This window comes from Eubalaena glacialis, chromosome 10 (genome assembly GCF_028564815.1).
Source record: "Eubalaena glacialis isolate mEubGla1 chromosome 10, mEubGla1.1.hap2.+ XY, whole genome shotgun sequence".
In the NCBI taxonomy this organism is placed as follows: Eukaryota; Metazoa; Chordata; class Mammalia; order Artiodactyla; family Balaenidae; genus Eubalaena; species Eubalaena glacialis.
Genome location: NC_083725.1, coordinates 19,306,785 through 19,329,103, shown reverse-complemented (window position 1 = coordinate 19,329,103; position 22,319 = coordinate 19,306,785). Strand labels below are relative to the sequence as shown.

Genomic DNA, 22,319 nt, shown 5'->3' with positions numbered 1-22,319 from the left:
TTCAAGAAATGTTGTTTGCGGGCTATATGTACAAATTCCTGATCTTAAAGCCAATATAAAGCAACATCTCCCAAACCTCTGCTCTCTCACCAAGGCCACACACATTCCCTCACTTATGGCCTCATGGCAAGCTAATACTGTCAGTATCAGATTCTCCTTCCCAGTGGTTCTGGGAGACTGCATAGTTGCTCTGTGAAAGGCACCACTGCTGAGGTTGAGAGAAGAGCATCTTGGGTGTCAGTCCTGCCCTTGCATGCCCAGAGAGTGGGGTGTGCACCTCGTTCTCCTGTTGGGATTTTCCTGTGCTGCAGGTTTGCTGCTTGTTGTCAAAATGATGTCCTAGTGACTTGTCTTCTGCATAGTTACATAATCCCAGCACACTTCTTTATGATCTGTAGACTTTTATGGGGTTGTGGCCAGGTCAGGTTTTAAATGTTTGGAAATGTCCAATTGAACAACATTGCAGTGGCAGTGAAGCTTGACAGGAGAATTATATTACTGTTACCCTACTTTTGGCTTAAGGGTGATGAGAAGGTGAAATTTCTGATGGGTCAGTTTTAGTTATGTATGTGTATGTGATTTATTTTTTTAAATTCTAACATCTATTATACACAGCTTAGATATGTTGACTTTCTGATTATTCTTCTGATTCTTTATCAGTCCCTTTACTGATGTATTTTCCTCCAAAAAACATTTTCTTCCAGACTGTTTTTGTCTGATAGTGAAAAATAAATTTTTCATTTGCAGTATAAAGTTGATCTGAGAAAAAATGTTTACCTTGGATCTCACTTGGCTTCTGTGAAAGAAACTTAATAAAATAATATGGGCAATTCCCATTACTAATCCTAACCATGTACAACAGAGGTCTGTACAGTAACATAGCAAAAGTAAGTTACTGTAATTTTACTTAGTCATTGCCTGTTTTAGACTAAGGAGCAGTGAGAGACATTTATAAATAATGATACCTCAGATCACTTTTGTTAAATGTCCTCTAATATTTGGATATTTGGTATCTGGCTTGTATTGTCTTTTATACAATCTTGTCTTCTTTCTTTGCACTTTAGTATAACAACTCTGTGATTTCCTATCTTCTTCTTCAGACACTCAGGTCCATCAGAATTTCCTGTGACTGTGACAGTAGAGATTCCTTCCTCCTCAGAAATCGAAGAGGTCGATGATTCCTCAGAAAGTGTTCAGGAAGAGCCAGAGAAAATCAGTTTGAAACAAGAAGCATTGCCAGTACAAAGTTATCACTTTAAAGCTATAGAGAAGATTATTTTTCAAACGGAAGCCTGATTGCAACACGGCACAGCTTGTGTGAGGGTTCTGTTTTCCCCTCCCATCTGCATTGTATCCCCTTGAATGGTTCCTTAAAGCTTAGACCAAGGTGAATGGTGGACATTTGAACTCTAAGAAATAAAAATCAAAACATGTCATTAGTAATATATTTTCCTTTCCTTAGAACCTTAGTATATTAGATTTAGGGAGAACCTTAGTGATCATAAGATAAATAAATTGAGTTCTGAATGAATATAGTCAGCTGATTCAGTGCTCTTGTTTTACAGATGAGAAAATTGACAGTTCTAGTTGAACTCTCTTTTTATAAGAGGAAAAGATGGCCTTATTTTAAATAAAAGTAAAGTTGAAAAACGTTTTGATGTTGATATTCTCCTTTCCTAAAATAAAAAATATCAAGAAGCTACATTCTATTACCAAATAAACCTGACCTCTAATGTCATTCCATACTTTTGTTTGTATGGACAGAAAAGAAAAATTGATTTTCATAAGAAATTTTTGCACCTCAAAAATAATATATTTATTTTATTTCAACTTTAATGCAGAGCTGAACATTTCTAGTAAATAAAGGAACACCATTTGGGGGGACCTTGTCTTTGTGCTACAAAGTCCATGTTTAATTTTTAAAAATTATTTAGTATGATTTTCTTTTTGTATGAAACATGAAACTTGACAGGTTTCAGAACTAATTATCCCATTATTGTAGGACTATGGGAATTACTCTTTGATTTTCAAAAGAGAAAGTTAGATTTTTATTTATTTATTTTATTTTTTATTTTATTTTATTTTTTAAAATTTTATATAAGGTTTTTCTTTTTAAAAAATTATTTGTTTATTTATTTATTTATTTATTTATTTATTTATTTATTTATTTATGGTTGTGTTGGGTCTTCGTTTCTGTGTGAGGGCTTTCTCTAGTTGCGGCAAGCCACTCTTCATCGCGATGCGCGGGCCTCTCACTGTCGCGGCCTCTCTTGTTGCGGAGCACAGGCTCCAGATGCGCAGGCTCAGCAATTGTGGCTCACGGGCCTAGTCGCTCCACGGCATGTGGGATCTTCCCAGACCCGGGCTCGAACCCATGTCCCCGGCATTGGCAGATTCTCAACCACTGCGCCACCAGGGAAGCCCTAGATTTTTATTTTTTAAATTAAAATTAATGATAATATAGAGAAATTTTAAGAAAAAAACTTAGAAAATTATGAAATGTTAGAGTAGGAGAAATCTATAGTTCATGTAGAGTTACCCCCTTTCATTTTATAAATGAGCACCTACAATTTGTAGCACGTAAGTGGTTTATTAGTAAATGGCAGAGTACGACAAGACCCTAGAGCATCTAACCCGCATTCCTTGTCATTTTAGATGTGTTGTATTCATTTCCTTCACGAGTAGACCAGGAGATTGTATGTCTAAAAGCAATGATAGACACTGGGGAAGATCAAGAAGTTTAAACACTGGGACCACAGAATAGCAGATTCAGAACGCACTGAGAACCCTTTCAGCTCTTCTCCGTTTTGACAAGACACTACAAGGATGGTATCAGAGTGTTTAAGTATATAAGCCCACAACAATCAAGAGATTTCAACACAGTTTTGAAAGACGGAAGACAAGTGGAAGAGTGTGAAACTGAAGCAGTAGAACAGAGGAAAAGCATCACCTAGAATATGCACACGGACCACCTTCAACTGAGGAGGATTCTGACCCCACCTGCAGAAGTAGCTCCATGCTCAGATGCGCATGTAGGAGAGAGGGTGGAGTTAGTTAAACGTGTGACTGAAATAGGGGAGCTCATTGAAGGGTTGTGTTTGGAGGAGTGGACTCCCAGCCCCGCCCTCACGCTCCTGAAATGAGATGATTTCATTTTGAAAACAGTGAAACTGGCGAGAACTAGGGCAGCTAGTATGAGTTTTTACACCCTAGAAAATTGTGTTTGGGGGGGATCCTATTACAGTTACTCCCCGCTTCTTCCTGCATATGAAACCAATCAATCATTGACTTCAGGGAGCTTTCTGCACTCATTCTTAAATAGAAAATAACTGTCATTTGCCTGATAGTTGAGTAAAGCTTACAACATGAGAGAGGGGGAAAAAGAGTGAAAACATATCCTGGTAGGAACAGGGACAATTTAGGGAACAAAATAATTTAAGAAACAACCCTAATTAGTATCCTGAGAGAGGTTTAAAAAGAGCTAGCAACTATAAAATAAGACTAGGCTGTTAATTAAAAAGAGAATGGTCAGAAAGCAAGAGAGGTCTCTTGGAAATGAAAATATGGTTGCTGAACTAAATTCAGTAGGAATTAAAAAAATTTCTCAGTATATAAAAAAGAAAGACACAATGGAAAATGTGATAGAGATATGTTAGAGAGGCTGCATATGGGAGATCCAACATGTTACTATTAGAAACTCCAGACCCAGAAAAAAAATGGAGGGAAGCTGTCAAAGGGCAACAAAATTCCCCACAGCTGAAAGTAGACATCAGGTCTCAGACTGAAAATACTTACTCAAGTTTTGAGCAAGATGAACAAGAATAGACTCATACCTAGGCACCCTTCATTGTGAAACTTTAAAATACTGAAAAAATAAATTAAAATAGAATAAAATACTGAGAGGATACATCCATTCCAGAGAAAAAAATACTGGTCACCTAAAAAAAAAAGTTAAAATCTGACTTTATCATACTTGTCATCAGCACCATGGATCCTGGAAGGCATTAGAAAGATACCTCCAAAGTTTTTCAGGCACATAATTTTCACCCTAGGGGTTTGTATCCAGCCAAACTATCAGTCATAAGTGGAGGCTGAATAAGATATTTTGTACACAAAGAAATTTGAAAAATTTACCTCCTGTGCTACACCTTAAGCTATTTATAGAAATAATCCAGCAAAATGAGGCAATAAACCAAGAAGGAAGGTAATAGGGGAGTCAGTGCAGAGAGCAGCTAGTCTAGATTGGAGAGGCTTCTATCGATTGTGTGATTGAGAGCTTAGAAACACCTTGAGGCATATTGTACTTACTAGGTATTAGGCACTGTTGGAAGGGAGGAGGGAGAGGAAGAGGAGAAGGAACTTGAACTCCAGAGGAGAAAAGGCTATACTGACATAAACATGAAGCAAACTAAACTATGGTTGAGTTCTAACCTACTATGGGTGAGGAAGAGAAGAATCCACTTAAACTTGACACTATAGATGTCCCCCTTTTCAATGACACACAGGGGTAATGACCACCTATCTAATTTGTTGTCCAAACCAGAACTTGTCCAAACTCCTTATACTTCAATAGTGTAAGGAGGCGCTCTAATGCTGTAACATCAGGACAACAGGTATTAACTGGAACAGCCCAAGGCGTCTTGGGGTATGTGGTCACCCTGCACAAGGGCAGTGACACTGACACAGTATGGAACGAGGTGTAGTCTATACACAGAGACACAGTACATCTGCAGTGGGCAATATTAATTTAATTGTAATAATGGCAATACTGTCTTGGTTTGCAGCTTTTATTGTCAACTTGCATGTAATAACAAATAACTAACCTAAACTATACTTAGTATGTATTAGTATTAACTTGGTATGTACTGAAATGTATTGTGTACTAGTATGTACTTAGTATATATTAGGCTCTAAGTGTTTTTGCATATATTAACTCATTTAATCCTCTGAATAGCCTTATGAGGTTGGTGCTAATATCATTCCCACTTTTGAGAACAGGAAGCTAAGACAGGGAAGGAACTTGCCCAGGCTGTACCTAATTTAAGGTTGGATCGAGGCTTTGAGTTTAGGCTCTCTGCCTGTTCTCTTAAACCTTACTCCGTACTGACTCTCAAATAACAGAAGACTTAACTGCACATAGAACAGAATATAAATTTCAACTTTGACAACGTAAAAGCTAGGTTTGGAAGGTAGACAGGAGGTAGAAAAAAGGGAAGATGGTATGAATGTCCTCATTTTACAAAGCGTGACGTTGAGAGAGTTTATAGTTGATCAACAATGTAGGTTTTTAAGTATATCACTACAAGTCAAAGAGATCATGAGCAGTGGAATAACTAATGATGACATAACTTTACTGAGCAGTGTGGACATAGGAAAGAGTGTAAAGGAACTAAACCCTTACTTAGTAAGTTAGAAAGTGAACAGATAATGCCTCAAATTTAATGAGAAAATAGTCATGTAAGAGTATTACTTGGAAATGGAGAAGAATTCAAAATAACGATAGTTGGACCTCCCTGGTGGCGCAGTGGTTAAGAATCTGCCTGCCAAGGCAGGGGACACGGGTTCGAGCCCTGGTCCGGGAAGATCCCACATGCCGCAGAGCAACAAAGCCCGTGCGCCACAACTACGGAGCCTGCGCTCTAGAGCCTGCGAGCCACAACTACTGAGCCCACGTGCCACAACTACTGAAGCCCGCGCGCCTAGATCCTGTGCTCCATAACAAGAGAAGCCACCGCAATGAAGAGTAGCCCCCGCTCGCTGCAACTAGAGAAAGCCTGCACGCAGCAACGAAGACCCAACACAGCCAAAAATAAATAAATAATAATAAAAATAATAATAAAAAATAACAATAGTTGACGTAAACCTCATAAAAAAGGAAATCCAAACAGCCAGTAAACACAGAAAAGTGTACGACTTCATTAAGTAATAAGAGAAAAGTGAGTCAAAACCAAGGAAACTACATGCCAATCAGATTGACAAATACATAAATAAAGTCTGGTAGTATCAGGTATTGTAGACCTGGAGTACTATGGGAATCTTCTACCCTGCTTATACTGGAGTATAAATCGACACAACTACTTTGGAATGCATTTAGCACTCTCCATCAACTGAAGGTATATAAATAGCCTGTGACCCAGCAGCCCTCACCCTTGCCCTGTGTAAATGCACTAGAATAACCGGTACAGCAGGATTCGTGTGCATGATTTGCATTAGCACAAACTGAAAACAAACCAAATGTCCATTAAGAGTGAAAAATTAAATAAATCATGTGTATTCGTACAGTGGGAAAACTATCAAGCAATAAAATTGAATGAACTAGAGCTACAGGCAGCAATGTGGATGAATTTTTTAAACCAATGTTGAGAGAAAGAAATAAGATAGAAAAGACTTCATATACTATGATCCTCTACATAAAGTTAGATGTTGACAAAACTAAACTCTTTTGTTAGGGATGCATGCAGGTTAAAGGAAATGATTGTCGAGAAACGAGGATGGTGTTTAACCAGGAAGAGGGAAGGAGCTTGTGATGAGAAAAGGATATGGGAGGTTTTTGAGATGCTGACAAGTATCAATACTTTCAGATTAGAGTAGTGGTTATGTAAGTATTCTCTTTTTATTTGTCACATTGACAGTTTTGTTCTGTGCACTTCTCAGTACGCATATCGTATTTTACAATTAAAAACTTGCGTGAAGAATCGGTCGCTTCTTGAGTGCTGGATGTGGGAGTAGGATGAGACCATTTCATTTTAAGCCCTTCACTACTGTTTGCATTCGCATGTCCATTCATTCAGCATTAATTGAACATATTCTATGTACCAAGCACTCTTCTAATGTTATATGTGTTTTAACTCATGTAATCCTCACAAGAGCTCTGTGATATGGGAGCTTATCTCCATTTTATAGATGAGGAAGTTGAGGCCTAGAGTTATAGAACTTGTCCAAGGTTATATATCTAATGGGTAGTGCCAGGCCCATTTGCCTCAGAGAATCTGAATTTTTACAGTATAATCTAAAAGAGAAATTTAATTACTAATTATAAGCAAAAAAATTGCACATTAAAGAAGATGACAAGTTTTCATCTATCCAGTTAGAGAAAAACACACAGTCTGTCTTTCACACACGTACATCTTGTATTGGCAGGGATTTTTCTTATTAAGCAGTTATTTATTGACCGTCTACTTTGTGCTAGGCACAGGTGCTGGGGATAAACACTTAATAAAATACGCCCCCTATCTTCAAATAACTTGCACTCTAAGTGAGGAAGTAAGCCAACAGTTATAGTAGAGGTTATATACCAAGTGATACATCGCTGATGGCAGTATAAAATCTCAGAAACCTTTTGGAAAGAAGTTTGGAGATAGGTACCTCAGAGCCTTAGAAATGTTCATTTGCTTTGATCTCAAACTCATTTTTACGGATTTATTGCAAGAACGTTATTCTCAATATGGAAAAAAGCATTCAGGCATAAAAACGGTCATTTTGTCTTATAATATTGAAAAGTTGGAAAGAATTTAAATGTGTAAAATGGTTAACCAGTAAACCCACTCAGTGGAATATTTTGTAGCCCACAAAAAAAAAATCAAGGTTATGAATCCCCTGATTATATGAGAAATGACTGATTTCAATGTTAAATGGAGAAAAGTTGAACATAAAATTTGATATCCAATATGATGGGAGCTTTGTCCCAGAAAAATCACCCTAGCCAGTGTACAGAAGGGAGGAAGGAGAGCAGATGACAGGAAGGAAAATTATTCCAAAGCCTTATCATTAGTCTTATTTAAGTAATGGAATATCAAGCAATTTTACTTTCTAACTTTTTTGGTTCCATATTTCCATGTAAGGGACATGAATTATGAATACTTTGTAGGAGGAGGGTACCCTTTTTCACAAAAATTTAACACTGTGTTCTAATTCCCTCCGTTAGAGGGAGAAACTATTTCATGTAATTGCACTTTGATGTGCTATTTAGAACCAGTCAGGAATTTTAGTCTACTTTCCTCTGACTGTGGTGAGGGTTTTTTGTTTGTTTGCTTATTTGTTTAGAATTTCTTTGCAATCAGTTTTAGAAGATTGATTAAACCATTATATTAAAAGTAGAGGAATTTTGCAATTTTTTCCCCTTTTTCCCCATTGAAAACTTGACTGGCTTTAGTAATGAAACATTAAAGAATTTGAAGTTCTTAGACTCTCAATTTTTAAAACATGTTCTGAATATAAAAATATATGTTCATTGAGCAAATGTTTGAAAACAATGAACAACTTATTGAAGGAAATAAAAGCCACCTCTGCATGTACACACACCTAATCTGCTCTTTTGTCTTAAAAAAGTGTCAAAAGTATTTTGCCATGTCACTAAATACTCTTCTACATCAGAGAATTTGATTAAGCTTATGCATCATCTCCCAGGAAAAACGCACAGATATATTTTGAATGTAGAGCTCCTGAAGCCCATTCATTAACTCTGGTGGAGACCTCTTGTCATTCTTAGTGGCTTCATAGCGCATTCCTTCAGATGGTGAGCTGTTTTTATTGAAACCAATCCCAATTTGGAGGCTCTTAGCTTTCTTCTAGGGTTTGGTTATAAACAATCTTATGACATCATGTTGGTAGATAAATCTTTGCCCACATCTTTGATTTCCTTAGGGTAAACTCCTGATGTAGGATTGTTGTTAGGTACCAAAAGCTACTCTCCAGAAAGCGATACCAGTTCCTCCCCCAATGATGGCATATAATAGAGTTCCTCATTCTTTAAGTGATTGTTCAAAGCAGTTAAAATGTATAAATATACCTTACTGTTTTCATAAGTATAAGTATTCTGATTGTTTATCGCTGCATAAGAAACCACCCCGAAACAGTGGCCTAAAACAATGACAATCATGTATTTTGTCCACGAACCTGGAGGTTGAGTAGAATATTAATGCTTTTACTACACTCTCACTGACTGAAAACAATACCTATTTGACTAGCTCACAGTTCTGTAGGTCAGAAGTCCAGGCACAGCGTGACTGGGTTTCCTGCTCAGATACACACGGGAACATGTGGTTTCCCTCCTGAGAGTGTTAAAGCACGTGAAATTTAAGTGTAACACACTGAGCCCCAAATGTTGGATGTTCACCATAGATTGTGTGGGTCACAGAGCTGAAATCGAGATGTCAGTCTGGCTGTGTTAGCATCCAGAGGCTCTGGGAAAGAATGCCTCCAAGCTTCTTCGGCTTGTTGGCATAATTCAGATTCTGCAGTTGCAGGACAGAGGTCCCCATTTCCTTGCTGGCTGTCAGTCGGGGGACAGTCTCAGCTCCTAGACGCCTCTCGCTTGCCTTCCCTGCCACAGCATTGGACTTCTTCAGAGCCAGCAATGGAGAGTCTCCCTCTTGTCCCTTTTGTACTTCAATTCAGGAAGAGTTCAGGTCCTTTTCATGGGGTGCCTGAGTAGGTCACATCCACCTAGAATAATCTCCCTATCTTAAAAAAATCAACTGATTTTGAACCTTAATTCCGTCTGCAAAATCCCTTCACTGCCGCACCTAGATTTAGAGTTTGATTGAATAAGTGGAAGGTTTGTGTACTTCAGTAAGTAGGAGTCTTAGGGGCTCTGTTAGAATTCTGCCTATTGCAAGCAGTGTCCCCACTTCAAGAACCGAAGTGTCTTAGTTCCTAAAACTCCTAAGAGAGTTTATCAGTGTTCATTTTATTTTATTGACCTCGGTGAATGGGGAGACTACCACCTCCGTGAACAGGAATGGCACCCAGCTTCCTGAGTCCACAGTGTGGCTTGCTACTTAGTGGTGTGACCTTGGCTGTGCTGCTCTACTTACTCTACTTCTCTGCCTGTTTCCCTCATCTGTAAAATAACATGGAGTTAGTGATTGTTCCTTCCTTGTAGGGTTTGTTTTTTTTTTAATACATTTATTTTATTTATCTATTTTTGGCTGCGCTGGGTGTTTGATACTGCTCACGGGCTTTCTCTAGTTGCATCGAGCGGGGGCCACTCTTCGTAGTGGTGTGCGGGCTTCTCGTTGCGGTGGTTTCTCCTGTTGCGGAGCACGGGCTCTAGGCACGCAGGCTTCAGTAGTTGTGACACGGGGGCTCTAGAGCGTAGGCTCAGTGGTCGTGGCGCACGGGCTTAGTTGCTCCGCGGCACGTGGGATCTTCCCGGACCAGGGCTCGAACCCGTGTCCCCTGCACTGGCAGGCGGATTCTTAACCACTGCGCCACCAGGGAAGCCCCCCTCTTAGGGTTTTGATGATTAGATTATTTAATGCCCAGGGAACTCCAGGAACAGTGCTTGACTGTAAATTGCTTTAAAAGTGATTACTTTTTAAAAATATGCTTTTGAATCTGCAATTATGCAATTCAGGTATGTTAAGCATGTTCATTAATAGGACTTCCTACTATAGAGAGACCCACACATAAAAATAGAATTTTTCTTTCTTGGTCTTAACTATTTATTTCTGACTTGCTATGTTATACGCATATGCCTTTTATGGTGGGCTGCCACAAGTTTATGTTGGAAAAAGTGGAATTTAAATAAATCTTTACTATGCTAATTTGATAGATTTTGATAATTCATTTCACTAGCATGGTATGATATTACCAGTAGCAGACTAAAATCTGAATTCACTTCTGACTCTGCCCCTAAATCCTGATGAGTCCTATAGCTGGAAAGGCTTTTGGATATTATACTACGAATTAGTTATAACACTTACTCTGTTTGTTTAGGAAAAACTGGAGGAGTGCCTAAAGCAGTTAAAGGAGGAAAGAGTAATAAGACTTAAGGCTGATAAATGAGTCAATGAAGTAAACAATTTCTTATACTTTTGAGAGTGTTTTGGTTTTATTTTGATTTGATTTTAAGCCATATACACATAGTTTGTAAACTTTGAAACTGTAATATGTTGCAGATTGGTTGTATCATATGGACTTTTGCATTTACTGGTATTTAGTGATCATATGATCTATATTCCAGAAAGCATGTTTTCAAAGATGTGAAAATCTCGTTTTGTGTGTGTGTGTGTGTGTGTGTGTGTGCTTTCTTATGACATTAGCTTATTTTCTGTTCATGATTCTTTGATTCAAGAAAGCACTTTTTGTGCATATACTCTATATACAGTAGCATAAAAGACATGATGAGACTCTTCTGGCAATGAATTAGGAAAGTGAATCATTTAAATAAATTTAAGATATTGGAAAACTTCTAAGAATGCAATGAAAGATAAAAATATACACTATAAGAATTACATTAGGTAATGTGCATGAAAGCAGGGCATAATCTAAAAAGTTCTATATAAATATACTTTGTCATAGGTTGAGCGTAGGGAGGAATTTTTCAAAGTGCATCCACTGGATTGGCAGACACTCATTCAATAAATGTTGAGCACCTGCTTATATAAGGCAAAAGGGGCATCATGAACATAACAGCCTTTCTGAGAAATACTAGAGTTGAGCTTATAGGGGGTTTTAAGTGCATAGGTGATGAGCGGAAGGGGAAGAGTGCACGGGAGTGAATATTTTGAAGAAGCCAAAGAAAATATTGGTGATCGTACATTTAATAAATTGGGTTGGGTATGATTTAGGACTTTTAAACATAAGCATTAGATATTTTGCTCACTAAAGTTAATTCTTAACATTCAGCAGAGTTGTAATATGTTTTGTTCAAATCAGATTCTATAATTCACTTTCTAATTTAAGGGAAACTTAAAGCAGGTAATTTTCTAATGTGGAATGAGGCTCCATTATGAATTTAACCAGTTAGAAATGTGATCTTTTGTGAAAGATCATTAATAAAATGATAACTTTGGTTTATTTATATACCACCTAAATGTTATATAGGAAACTTTGTTGGGTGCCTGGGGGTTTTGGTTATTATGTGATATGGTCTCTGTCTTTACTGGTGGAGAGTTCGGTTAATTACAGATTAATTACATTTTGAGTGTTTTAGTTTTGTTCCTTGAAACTAGACAAGACTACTTTTGATGACAATGAGAAAAAATCATGTCAGACATTTTCAGTCTTCTTTTATAGCTGGAACATGAAAATGCCCAGTTAAGAAATATAAATTTCTCTTTGTCTGAAGCCCTTCATGCCCACTCATTGACAAGCATGATCCTGGATGATGAAGGTGTTTTGGGCAGCACTGAGAATTCTTTTCAGAAGTTCCATGCTTCCTTGGATCTCCTTAAAGATCCTGGGTTAGTTCATTTCTCTTCATGGTGTTCTTCTCTTTGGGACTATAATGGTAGTTTGCTGAGGAACTGGAGCAATTTTCATCACTTACGTGGCCATATTTAGCCAAATTTAGTGTAATTATAGGTAATATAATTGACGTTTTAAAATGAGGAATTAAATTTTTTAAGAAATGCAAATAGGGGAGCCTGCTTTGGTAGAGTGGGGAGCCCATTATAAAACAGTAACCTGTAGACAGAGTAATTAGTAGGTATAGTTTTTTGTAAAGACTAAATTGAAGGCAGTTTTCATTGAAAATATTCGGGAATGGATAAGAATTTTCCTATCTTTCATTTATTTTGCTTGTTTGATAAGTTTGAATTAAAGTTATTTTTGTCTTAGACATAAAAATTATGATTAATCTGCAGGGAAGATATAGGTCAGTGGTTCTCAACCGGGAGCAATTTTGCTGAAAGAGGGAAGTGGAGATTGATAGTTGATGGAGTGGTGTTTTGTCAGTGAATGAATTGGTGTTGGGAAGGAAGGAACAAACACATTCTTGGAAACTGGAGGAAAGGTGGTAAAGAAGTGTGGGAATGGAGGTGTGGCAGGCAGTGGACGGGGTGCATGGTACATGTTGAAGCAGCTAGTGAGACAGTGGGATTTCTCCTAGAGGATGAATCTGGAAAGGGCTGAGAATTTGGGGGAGAGAGAGGCTTGTAGTCTGGAGTAGGTTGTTGGCTTTTAAGATTTTAGAAGTATTTCATGATTGTAGGTCTGGGGAAATCTAAACTGCTCTTATGTGATTATAATAACCTTTGTCTTTTCTCCTTTCCTCCTCTGGTCCAGGCTTGGGCAGCTGGCCACAATGGCTGGTATAGATCAGTCAGATTTCCATTTACTAGGTCGTCCCCAGATGAATTCCACTGTTTGTTAGTAGTCCACCTAAAGAAGAAAAGAAGGCACTTGAAGAAGAAAAATCAGAATCAAAGCAGAGTGCCCCAGTACAAACGCAAAATCTCCAAGTAAGTGGACAGAACAGCACTTAATGATTCTAAGAGTGATTAGCAAAAAGGAAATGACCAAGTCAGAGAGAAAATAATAATGGTCAGTCTCTAATAGTTCACATGCTCGGGAGCTAGAAGACTCTGGAGTCCTCTCCAAATCTGAGATTAGTAAATGTGGGCCCATTTCATGATACTGTATTGTTGTACATAAGAAAACTGGAAGTTCTTTAGAAAATTTATGAGTTAAAGCAAACTCTCCTTAATGAAGAAAGAAAACATTAAAGAAAATATTCCAAATTTTAAATTGTATAAATGTCTATCCTATTCATATTTTATCTAGGTTTCTATTTGTATGCAGTCAGCTTACAATAAAGGAACACTAATGAAGGTACACGTACTGATATAATTTTTAAAATAAGTAATCTTGACATAGCTAATACATAAGATATTATAGTGACTCTCCTGGTCATGGGAATGGGAGGGGAAACCTGTCAGCTTTTCCTCTAGCCTTACTTGGAGCCCCCTTTGCCCACCTCAGCCAATCTCAGACTGGTCTTGGGAACGGACAGCTTGAGAACACAGTCTGGTCACTAACTATATACTGTTTACATGTGCCTGGAGGATAGAAAAGAAATTAATTTTCTTACAGAGTAGGGTTTCATTTTTAGTGAGGGAAAGGAAATGGGTAGTAACTACCCCAATCACCAAAGTCTGAAAATGTAGCGGACATAGCCTTGGATATAGCTAGGTTAAGCTGAGAATCACTTGGCAAGATATAATTAGAAAAAACTGGCTCTGAAATCTTCTGAATAATCAATTGACTGTGTTAATAATAAGATCACAGAGTAATATTGAAGTTTTGAACTCTACTTTTTAATGGTTGGCTTTGTTCATCACTGAATTTTTGTCTTGTCTTTTGTCTTTCCCTCCAGTTTCAAAAAATTACAGGTGATGCTGGGATTCCTTTGCCTCTCGACTCCTTCCATGTCCCAGTCTCTAGTCAGGAAGCCTTAGAAACTTCCAAAGGCAACCTGGGGGTCCCAGTCACAGAGCAGCGGCAGGAGTCTTTTGAAGATTTCATTGCTAGAACATGCTCTCCTTCAGCAGACATCATTTCTGGAACTGGAAGTCAAAGAAAAGAAGAGGAATTATCTAGAAATAGCAGGTCTTCTTCAGAGAAAATGAGCAAAGCAGGTGAATATACCAAAAAATACTCTGCTAAGAAACAACCTGGGAAGGACCTGCATTCCTGCACTGACTCACCTGTAAAGCAGAAAAGCAAAGGAATTGGGCAAAATAATTCTTTGCTTAATGAACCAATTAGAAGTGAGTCTTCGAAAAAACACATTTCTGTTAAGAAAGAGAGTAGAATAGTGACTGTTTCCTCAAAGACAACTAAAAGTAAACTCAGTCTACTAGAACATTCTGAAAGTGATACTCTTGGATCTGACTGTGAATTTCCAGAAAGCATCCATACTCCATCACGCCTAACATAGGTCTAAATCTTTTACAATCTTTTAAAATTATGTTTTTGCCTTCAAATTTTAATAAATTACTTATGTTTTTATTATAGCATATGGTGTTTTAAAATACTTGACTGGAAGCCATTAGAGAAAGATTTATCTATACTTTTTTATTATAATGAAAGTTTTGGTGTATTTTTCCTTGCGACACTTTGCACCATTCATTCAGCTAGTGTTTACTGAGGGCTTCATATGTACAGTACTTTTCTGGGTGCTATTGCTTTCAGCAGTGAACAAAATAAAGCCTTTACTCTCCTGGAACTAACACTCTGTGGTGGGAGAAAACATAAACAACAAAGCAGGGTAAGGGGTAAAAAGAGATGGGAATAATAAATGGAATAGTTTTACCATTTGGTTAAATGTCAAACTATTATAAATCATATGGCCAGAAGCCATTGACATATTTTAATTCACAATAACCAGAGAGCATCAAACATTTACCAAGGCACTTAACCGTGTTTATGGATTACAGCAACACTATGAGGTAGGGAACTATTACCACCCCCATTTTATAGATGAGGAGTCTGAGGAGACATTATGTGAGTTACCCAAAATTACACAGCTATAAGTAAGTGGTAAGCTGGGATGTGACCAGAACCCATGCTCTTTTTTTTTAATGTATGGACTTTATTATGTTTCATTTGTTTCTGATTTATGTGATTTTTTTTTTTAAAGATTTTTTTTGATGTCGACTATTTTTAAAGTCTTTATCGAATTTGTTACAGTATTGCTTCTGTTTTATGTTTTAGTTTTTTGGCCGCAAGGCATGTGGGATCTTAGCTCCCCGACCAGGGATCGAACCCTCACCCCCTCCATTGGAAGGCGAAGTCTTAACCACTGGACCACCAGGGAAGTCCCCCTTATGTGATGATTTTTATGGCAGTTTTTTTAAATTTTATTTTTTATTGACGTATAGTAGAATTACAGTGCTGTGTTAATTACTGCTGTACAGGAAAGTGACTCAGTTATACATTTATATACATTCTTTTTTTTTTTAATATATATATTTTTAATAAATTTATTTATTTATGTATTTATTTATGGCTGTGCTGGGTCTTCGTTTCTGTGGAGGGCTTTCTCTAGTTGCAGCGAGCAGGGGCCACTCTTCATTGTGGTGCATGGGCCTTTCACTGTCGCGGCCTCTCTTGTTGCGGAGCACAGGCTCCAGACGCGCAGGCTCAGTAGTTGTGGCAAAAATATGGAACGCTTCACGAATTTGCGTGTCATCCTTGCGCAGGGGCCATGTTAATCTTCTCTGTATCGTTCCAATTTTAGTATATGTGCTGCCGAAGCGAGCATTAGAGTCCTTTTTTAATAGAACTGCCTAACAACTGGTTCCACCAAACAGCAATTTGGTAACTTCTAGACCAGGTAACAGCAAGAAGAAAGGGGTCTGAAATAAGGTATAGGTGAAGGGAGGAAATAAGTTCTAATTATATTTAGGAAATTACAAGCAAGACTTGATCTTGGGAAGTAAGGAAGAAGTAGGAGGAGGAGGCTGAACCCCCATCTGTGTGACTAAGGTTGGGTGGTGGTATCATTGAGTTTGGAAACAGGGGATAAAGAACTGAATTGGGGAAAAGACTTTAGTTCTGGACATGTTGAATTTTAAAGCACCTGTAGAATTCAGGAGACAAACTGGTAGATAACTGGACATGCACGTGAAGACATGGAAAGATAAAAATTTGAATGTCATCAGCACATATCAGCAGTCATTAAAATCATGAAAATGGATGAGATTTCAGAGAATTGTGAGTACTGACAACGTTTAAGTAATAAGCAGAGAAAGAATTCTGGGAAGGAGAGAGGTGATAGAGTTTCAAGAAGGAGGAAGTAGATGACAGCGTCATCCTTCAGAGAATGTAAGTGTCCATTGGATTTGGGCAGTTAGGTCCCCAGTGACCTTAGAGCAGTTCAGTGAAGTGGTGGACATGAAAGCCAGATGGCAATAAATTGAGGGCATAGGGCTGCCTGTCGGGGCCAGGCGGGGCTAGTGAAGACAGTGCGAATAGGCTGCTCTGAAGGAGTTTGGATGAAAAGAGAAAATAATTAGCAAAAAAGAATTTTTTAGAATGAGAAGGACTTATATTTTATATGTTGAAATGAAGGAACCGATAAAGGAGATCCTGAAGATGTAGATAATAATTTAGAGAATTGGGGAAACATGGACATATGAATAAGAAAAAAACCTTGCACAGTATATAAAAATCACTTGTATCCTTCGAGTTGGATGGGTACTGGTAAGTTTGGGAGGAAATAAAGGTAAGAAGAGATAGAGGTAAATGAGTTCATACTGATAGTCTCAGTTTTCTTTGACACAGATTTTTCAGAGACACATATATACACATACATAATTACAGTTTTAAAATTCTTTCGTAGTTACATGTTTTATTAATCATGTCTGAGAAAACTCATTGTTTTTCATTTTGTACAGCATTATCTTGTAAGGACAAGATACAGTGACAACTTCCAAGCTTTTTACATATCAGAACTGAAACTGAAAGTATCTCCATAATTGAATTTTCACTTCTTATTTGTAATAAGTTTATCCTTAGGAGGATACTTTCATAGTGTTTGATCACAGATGAGTTTGGGCATTGCTATCACTCAATAATGTTAAGCATCTGTCAGGTTCTCTCCTATACTACATATTAATTTTTTCTCCGTTAAGCAAATATTTATTGGCGGCCTGTGGGAATAAGATACACCTAGGTCTTCTTTCCTTGGTATATTCACAAAAGCCTCTGAAACTAAATTTCCAAGTCAGGCCATACTAAGGCCTGGCATAATAAGTTTTCATCGTTAACAGTTTTTTTGTGTTTGTGGGTTTTTTTTGTTTTTATTTTTTTGAAGCAAGGATAAGACACTGTCTTAACTCAGTAGTTGTCCATTGATGAATAAGTCAAAGAAGACATTGATGAAGCATGGTATTTTGAATATCCTTTCCACAGAATAGGTAATGGGTCGTCCTGAAACTCTGGTGAGATGCTTATCATTTTCAGATTTTGGAGTGGCAGAGAAAACCCTATTACACCTTGAATTATCACTAGAAATATGAATTCAGCCAAATAAAAACAGTTCCTCTGCCTACTGAGGTTGTCAATTTCCACCTTAACAAAAGTGAACATTTCTCCTTTAGATTAAAATCAAGAAAATCCCCTCTGTCCAGGATGCAATAATGGGGTACAAGAAAGAGGAAAACTGAAGGTATTCCCTCTTTACACCTGAACAGTGAATTCATTCTGATATCAAATATTTGTTATGATGCTGCTATGACCAGGTGCTTTACTGTGTTTAGAGATCAAGTTACTGTTCATTCTTGGTAAGTAAGAAAAATCCATGTTTTAGGACTCTGAATAGTAACTTTATATATTTTATATATATATTAAAAATAAATATATATATTATATATAATATATATTCCACCTATTCAACAAAATTGTAGTTTTCATCATCTCTTACGAATGATCAACGGTATTTACTCTTTGGAAAGGGCTTATAGGGAATTAAAATCTCCATATACTTTTTATATAAGACCGTGGAAACCAAATTCTCAACTGGGAGCAAACTTAGGTTTTACTATGAAGGTTTATGCTTGCCTGGCCTTAGAGTGGTAGGCCAGGAACTCAAGGTCCAGTTTCTTTCCTCTAAGTTACTTTCATTGATGCCACCCTGAAAAAATTTGGAGGGAGTATTTTTTGAAATAGCTTTATCTCAGTAATCCTTTAAAAATGCTTCAGGGTATGGGGAACATAACTGTCAAAATGTTCAAGCAACTCTTGTTGATTTAAGTGTAATTGATCAGGAGCAATACAGGAAAGAGCTGGGTACAAAAGACAAAAGGCCCGAAGCTATTTCATGTATAGTTTTTGGTTTTTTGTACAAAACAGAGAAAGTCTCATACACTCACACAGCCAAGGTCCCCTACTGTTCTCTCCTTTTAGTAGAAATAAAAGAGAGCTAGTTTCTCAGTAGCAGCATTCCATCCTTAAGTGGGTACACAGTGATATTCTAATGGTCTCTGGAGCAGAGAATAATTCCGTGGCAGCTCTGACCTCCAGTCACCGGGCTCTCTGTAACTTAGTCTTTCATGGCCAAGGACTATAATCATTATTTCGATTTATATTTAGCATCTCAAAATTGAAAGGATTCCATGGACAACAAAACAGTAAGTGATTTCATGAAGTGTTTTAGTATGGATAAAATAATAAACTATAAAAATACAAATCATTAGTAAAGCTTTTTCTTTCCGGAGAACTATATTCATAAGTTAATGTAAGCATCTAAGGTGCGCATGTGTGTTTTTTCACCCATGATCACGTTTGTGTGTGTGTGTGTGTGTGTGTGCATTCCACTGCTACAGGAGACATGCAAAATAATATCAGATTTGCTACTATATGAAGTACTGGTTTCTCCCAAGAACTGTGTGCTCCCAGGGTTCGTTCAGGAAGGTGAGTGCCCTACCACCACATCGCAGTCATATCTCATCACCTTCGGCAGCAATAATTTACACTTTAACCACACATGCAGGCGTATTAAATTAATATTACTCATCAGAACTTGCTTATTAATAAAACAAGCTGAATTAGCCACTGGAGAATCATATTTGGAAATTCAATGACAATTTTACATTTTTAATAAAGGCTCAGAAATATTATTGCAGAGCAGGTGGTACAGAAAACTGTGGTCAAATTTGACATTCATTCATAATTGAAGTGTGGAACGTGACAGGTGAAAATTGATATTGATTTCTTTCCTCTAATATTTGGAAGAGTTCTAAAAGGTAAATAAAATGAGATAACAAGACCTATCAAGTCTCACTGATTTCTTTGATCACCTCCTCCCCACATATCACTCCTTCGCCTACCATGTTTTGAATAATTCAATGCCCATAGTCTTTCCAGTTCAGTGCAGTATAAAACACACTCAAGCTGGGTTTCAATCATATTAGACTGAAAGCTGAACTTTTTATGAAGGATTATTTAAAACAAAATGCGTCTTGAGCCCAACAGCCTTTGAAACCAAACAGTCCTGGGAGTTCAGTAAGGAAATGTCAACACTGTGGAGAACTTTTGGATTCAGAAAATTCAGTAATCCTATTTGATGTATGTTAACCGTATCAATATTAACAACCTTCTGCTTGATTTCAGCACTGATTTGAGAGCTGAGTTACTACTGGTCTTGTATTTTAACTAGTTGTGAAAGCACTGAGAGAGTTGTTCTTGGGTTGAACTTGACCTGCCTCTGGGAATGCTCTCTGTTCTATCCATCTTGAAAAGCTTTATTCAAGTGCATTTCTCTGCCTTCCTTCTTCTCATCTGCACCCCTTGGGAAAATGAAAGATGCTCAAATATAGATGTTAACACTGCAGATGCTCTGTTTGGCAATGGTGTCTTTCAGCTTCCCAATAAAAAATTATATTGCTGACCACCCATTTGACTGAAAAGTGACTCATTTTACTGACAGATATCTGGATTGAGATGCCAAAAGAAATAGGTCATTTCAAATTTCCTTTTTAATTTGAAGTCATAGCTTTGTGTTGCAACACTACTTGTTCAAAAGTTAGATCATGAAGGTTCCTTCCTATGACCTCCAAATAATTAATCAAAATGTTCTTCAATAGGCTATATAAAAAGCAAGCAGAATATTCCTAATTATCAATCTTTCTCTTGAGTCATATGGTTCTTGTAATTTCAAGGAAGAGAAACTCAAATGGAAAGTGTTACAATAGCCAAGCATACCAGCACTGTTATCTAACCATTCAGCAATTTTCTCTGCCAAGTCACTCTGAACCTTAGACTACTGAGAATGTCTTTTTAATTAATTTTTAAGGTTCTCCTCTTTTGAGTTAAAAAATGGTCACAATTTTATAAGTAAAATTAAAGAAAAAACACAAAATAGACCATCTGAGATATTTCCATTAGGCATTATATATATATAAATATATATATATATATATACATAATTTTAATATATATACATATATAAATGCACTGGGATAAACCTCCATCTTCTGTGTCAGTCGGACATAGGTCCATTTTCTTAGGAATAGGGAACTCCTTTCACAATGGAAGTGAGGAAATTGGCTGGACCATCCTTCTTGAATATAATTCCATGAAGCCGCCATTTAAGGTTGTCTGGATCTTGGTTCCTTCTAGCAATCTACTACTCCAACGGTGTGTAGTTCATCAAATTCAGGCCTTTCTGAAGCCAGGCTAGAAACACAAAGTGAGGTGGATGACTGAGGTAACTGACCAAAAAGGAGGAGGAAGAGAGCAAAACAATTTCCCAATTTCATTTTTTCCCATATTCTCTGTGCTTTACAAGGGAAAAAATATTTGGGTCTGAGTTCCTTTCATTCTTAGCCATTGTTGGTTCAAAGTCTGAGGAAAAAAAAAAAAAAAAAGGTAAAAACGAAAATATGGAGTCCAGAATTCGGTTAGCTCTCCTGCATGCAATATCACAACTTAAAAGGCCTTCCAAAATGAAGGGATAAAGTTTTAAAAATATAGCCAAATCTTTTCAATCTAAACAAGTAAACACTAAAATATATATTTTAGAAATCCAGCAAACACACTAACCACAGTCAAAGCAAAGGAAGGCTTATGGCTTACCAAATGACAGTGGCTGTCTACAAGAGAGAGAAAGAGAATACTCCAAAATTCTATCTGACCTGGCAAAGCTCAGCACAGCTACTATTCTTCTTTCCTAAAATCAAGGCATAAAGAAATTGAATAAAACTTGCCAAAACGTCACCCGCTGCCTCCAAAACCAGATTAAAGAAGGGAGTGTCTAGAAATCAGGATGAAGAAAACTACTTAGAGAAGCCCCTTCTCCTATCAGTGGACCACCAGGGTTTATCTGGGTAATAAAATGATAATAGGCATTTTTGTCATCTTCTTTTTATAATTTATACATTTAAATTTCAGTTAACATTTAAAAAATATCCAATCAGAATGACAGGCATTTCCAGAAGTATCAGTTTTTTTAATCCTCACCCTTTTATAAATGTGAAAACTGAGGCTCAGTATAGCTGTCAAGGAATTTTCCTATATCATTGAAGCTGTAAATTTGGGACCTAAGTCTAAATCAGATTCTCATTTTATCTTGGCTATCTTCTTAAAATTCTGTTTAGGGACATGGGGAGGGGGAAGGGGAAGCTGGGACGAAGTGAGAGAGTGGCATGGACATATATACACTACCAAATGTAAAATAGCTAGTGGGAAGCAGCCAAATAGCACAGGGAGATCAGCTCGGGGCTTTGTGACCACCTAGAGGGGTGGGATAGGGAGGGTGGGAGGGAGACGCAAAAAGGAGGGGATATGGGGATGTATATATACGTATAGCTGAGGCACTGTTATACAGCAGAAACTAACACAACATTGTAAAGCAATTGTACTCCAATAAAGATGTTAAAAATATATATATGAAAGCTATACTATAAAATAGATACAGTGATAATATATCTGAGAGGTGGAATTATGGCTGCTTTTTAATCTATTTTTGGATTATTTGATTACTTGATTTCTCTATAAAGAATATGAATCCCTTGTGTAACAAAAGTTACTCAAAACCAAAAAACAAAACAAAACAAAAAAACAATTCTGTTTAGGAAGAGAGGATAGAA

General features: G+C 37.2%; 1 protein-coding gene, 1 non-coding gene and 1 pseudogene across 7 annotated transcripts in view; 1 reads left to right on the top strand and 2 right to left on the bottom strand.

Moving 5' to 3' along the window:
• Positions 1-14,665, top strand: part of LOC133099799 (centrosomal protein of 78 kDa-like) — a 50,050-nt pseudogene extending 35,385 nt beyond the window's left edge.
• LOC133099081 (centrosomal protein of 78 kDa-like) overlaps positions 12,583-22,319 on the bottom strand; it is a 70,385-nt gene continuing 60,648 nt past the window's right edge. For 3 of the 6 annotated variants that reach the window (XR_009702283.1, XR_009702284.1, XM_061202539.1), the window contains one exon: positions 20,700-20,907. The gene's annotated coding sequence lies outside the window, so the exon portion shown is untranslated. Of the gene's footprint in view, positions 13,108-14,039; positions 14,292-20,699; positions 20,908-21,004; positions 21,076-22,319 lie in introns of those variants that run through there. The other 3 variants (XR_009702286.1, XM_061202540.1, XR_009702288.1) reach the window with 2 other exon arrangements.
• On the bottom strand, positions 15,885-15,991 carry LOC133100201 (U6 spliceosomal RNA). Its single transcript, XR_009702439.1, has one exon. It is a non-coding gene; the product is annotated as a U6 spliceosomal RNA (small nuclear RNA).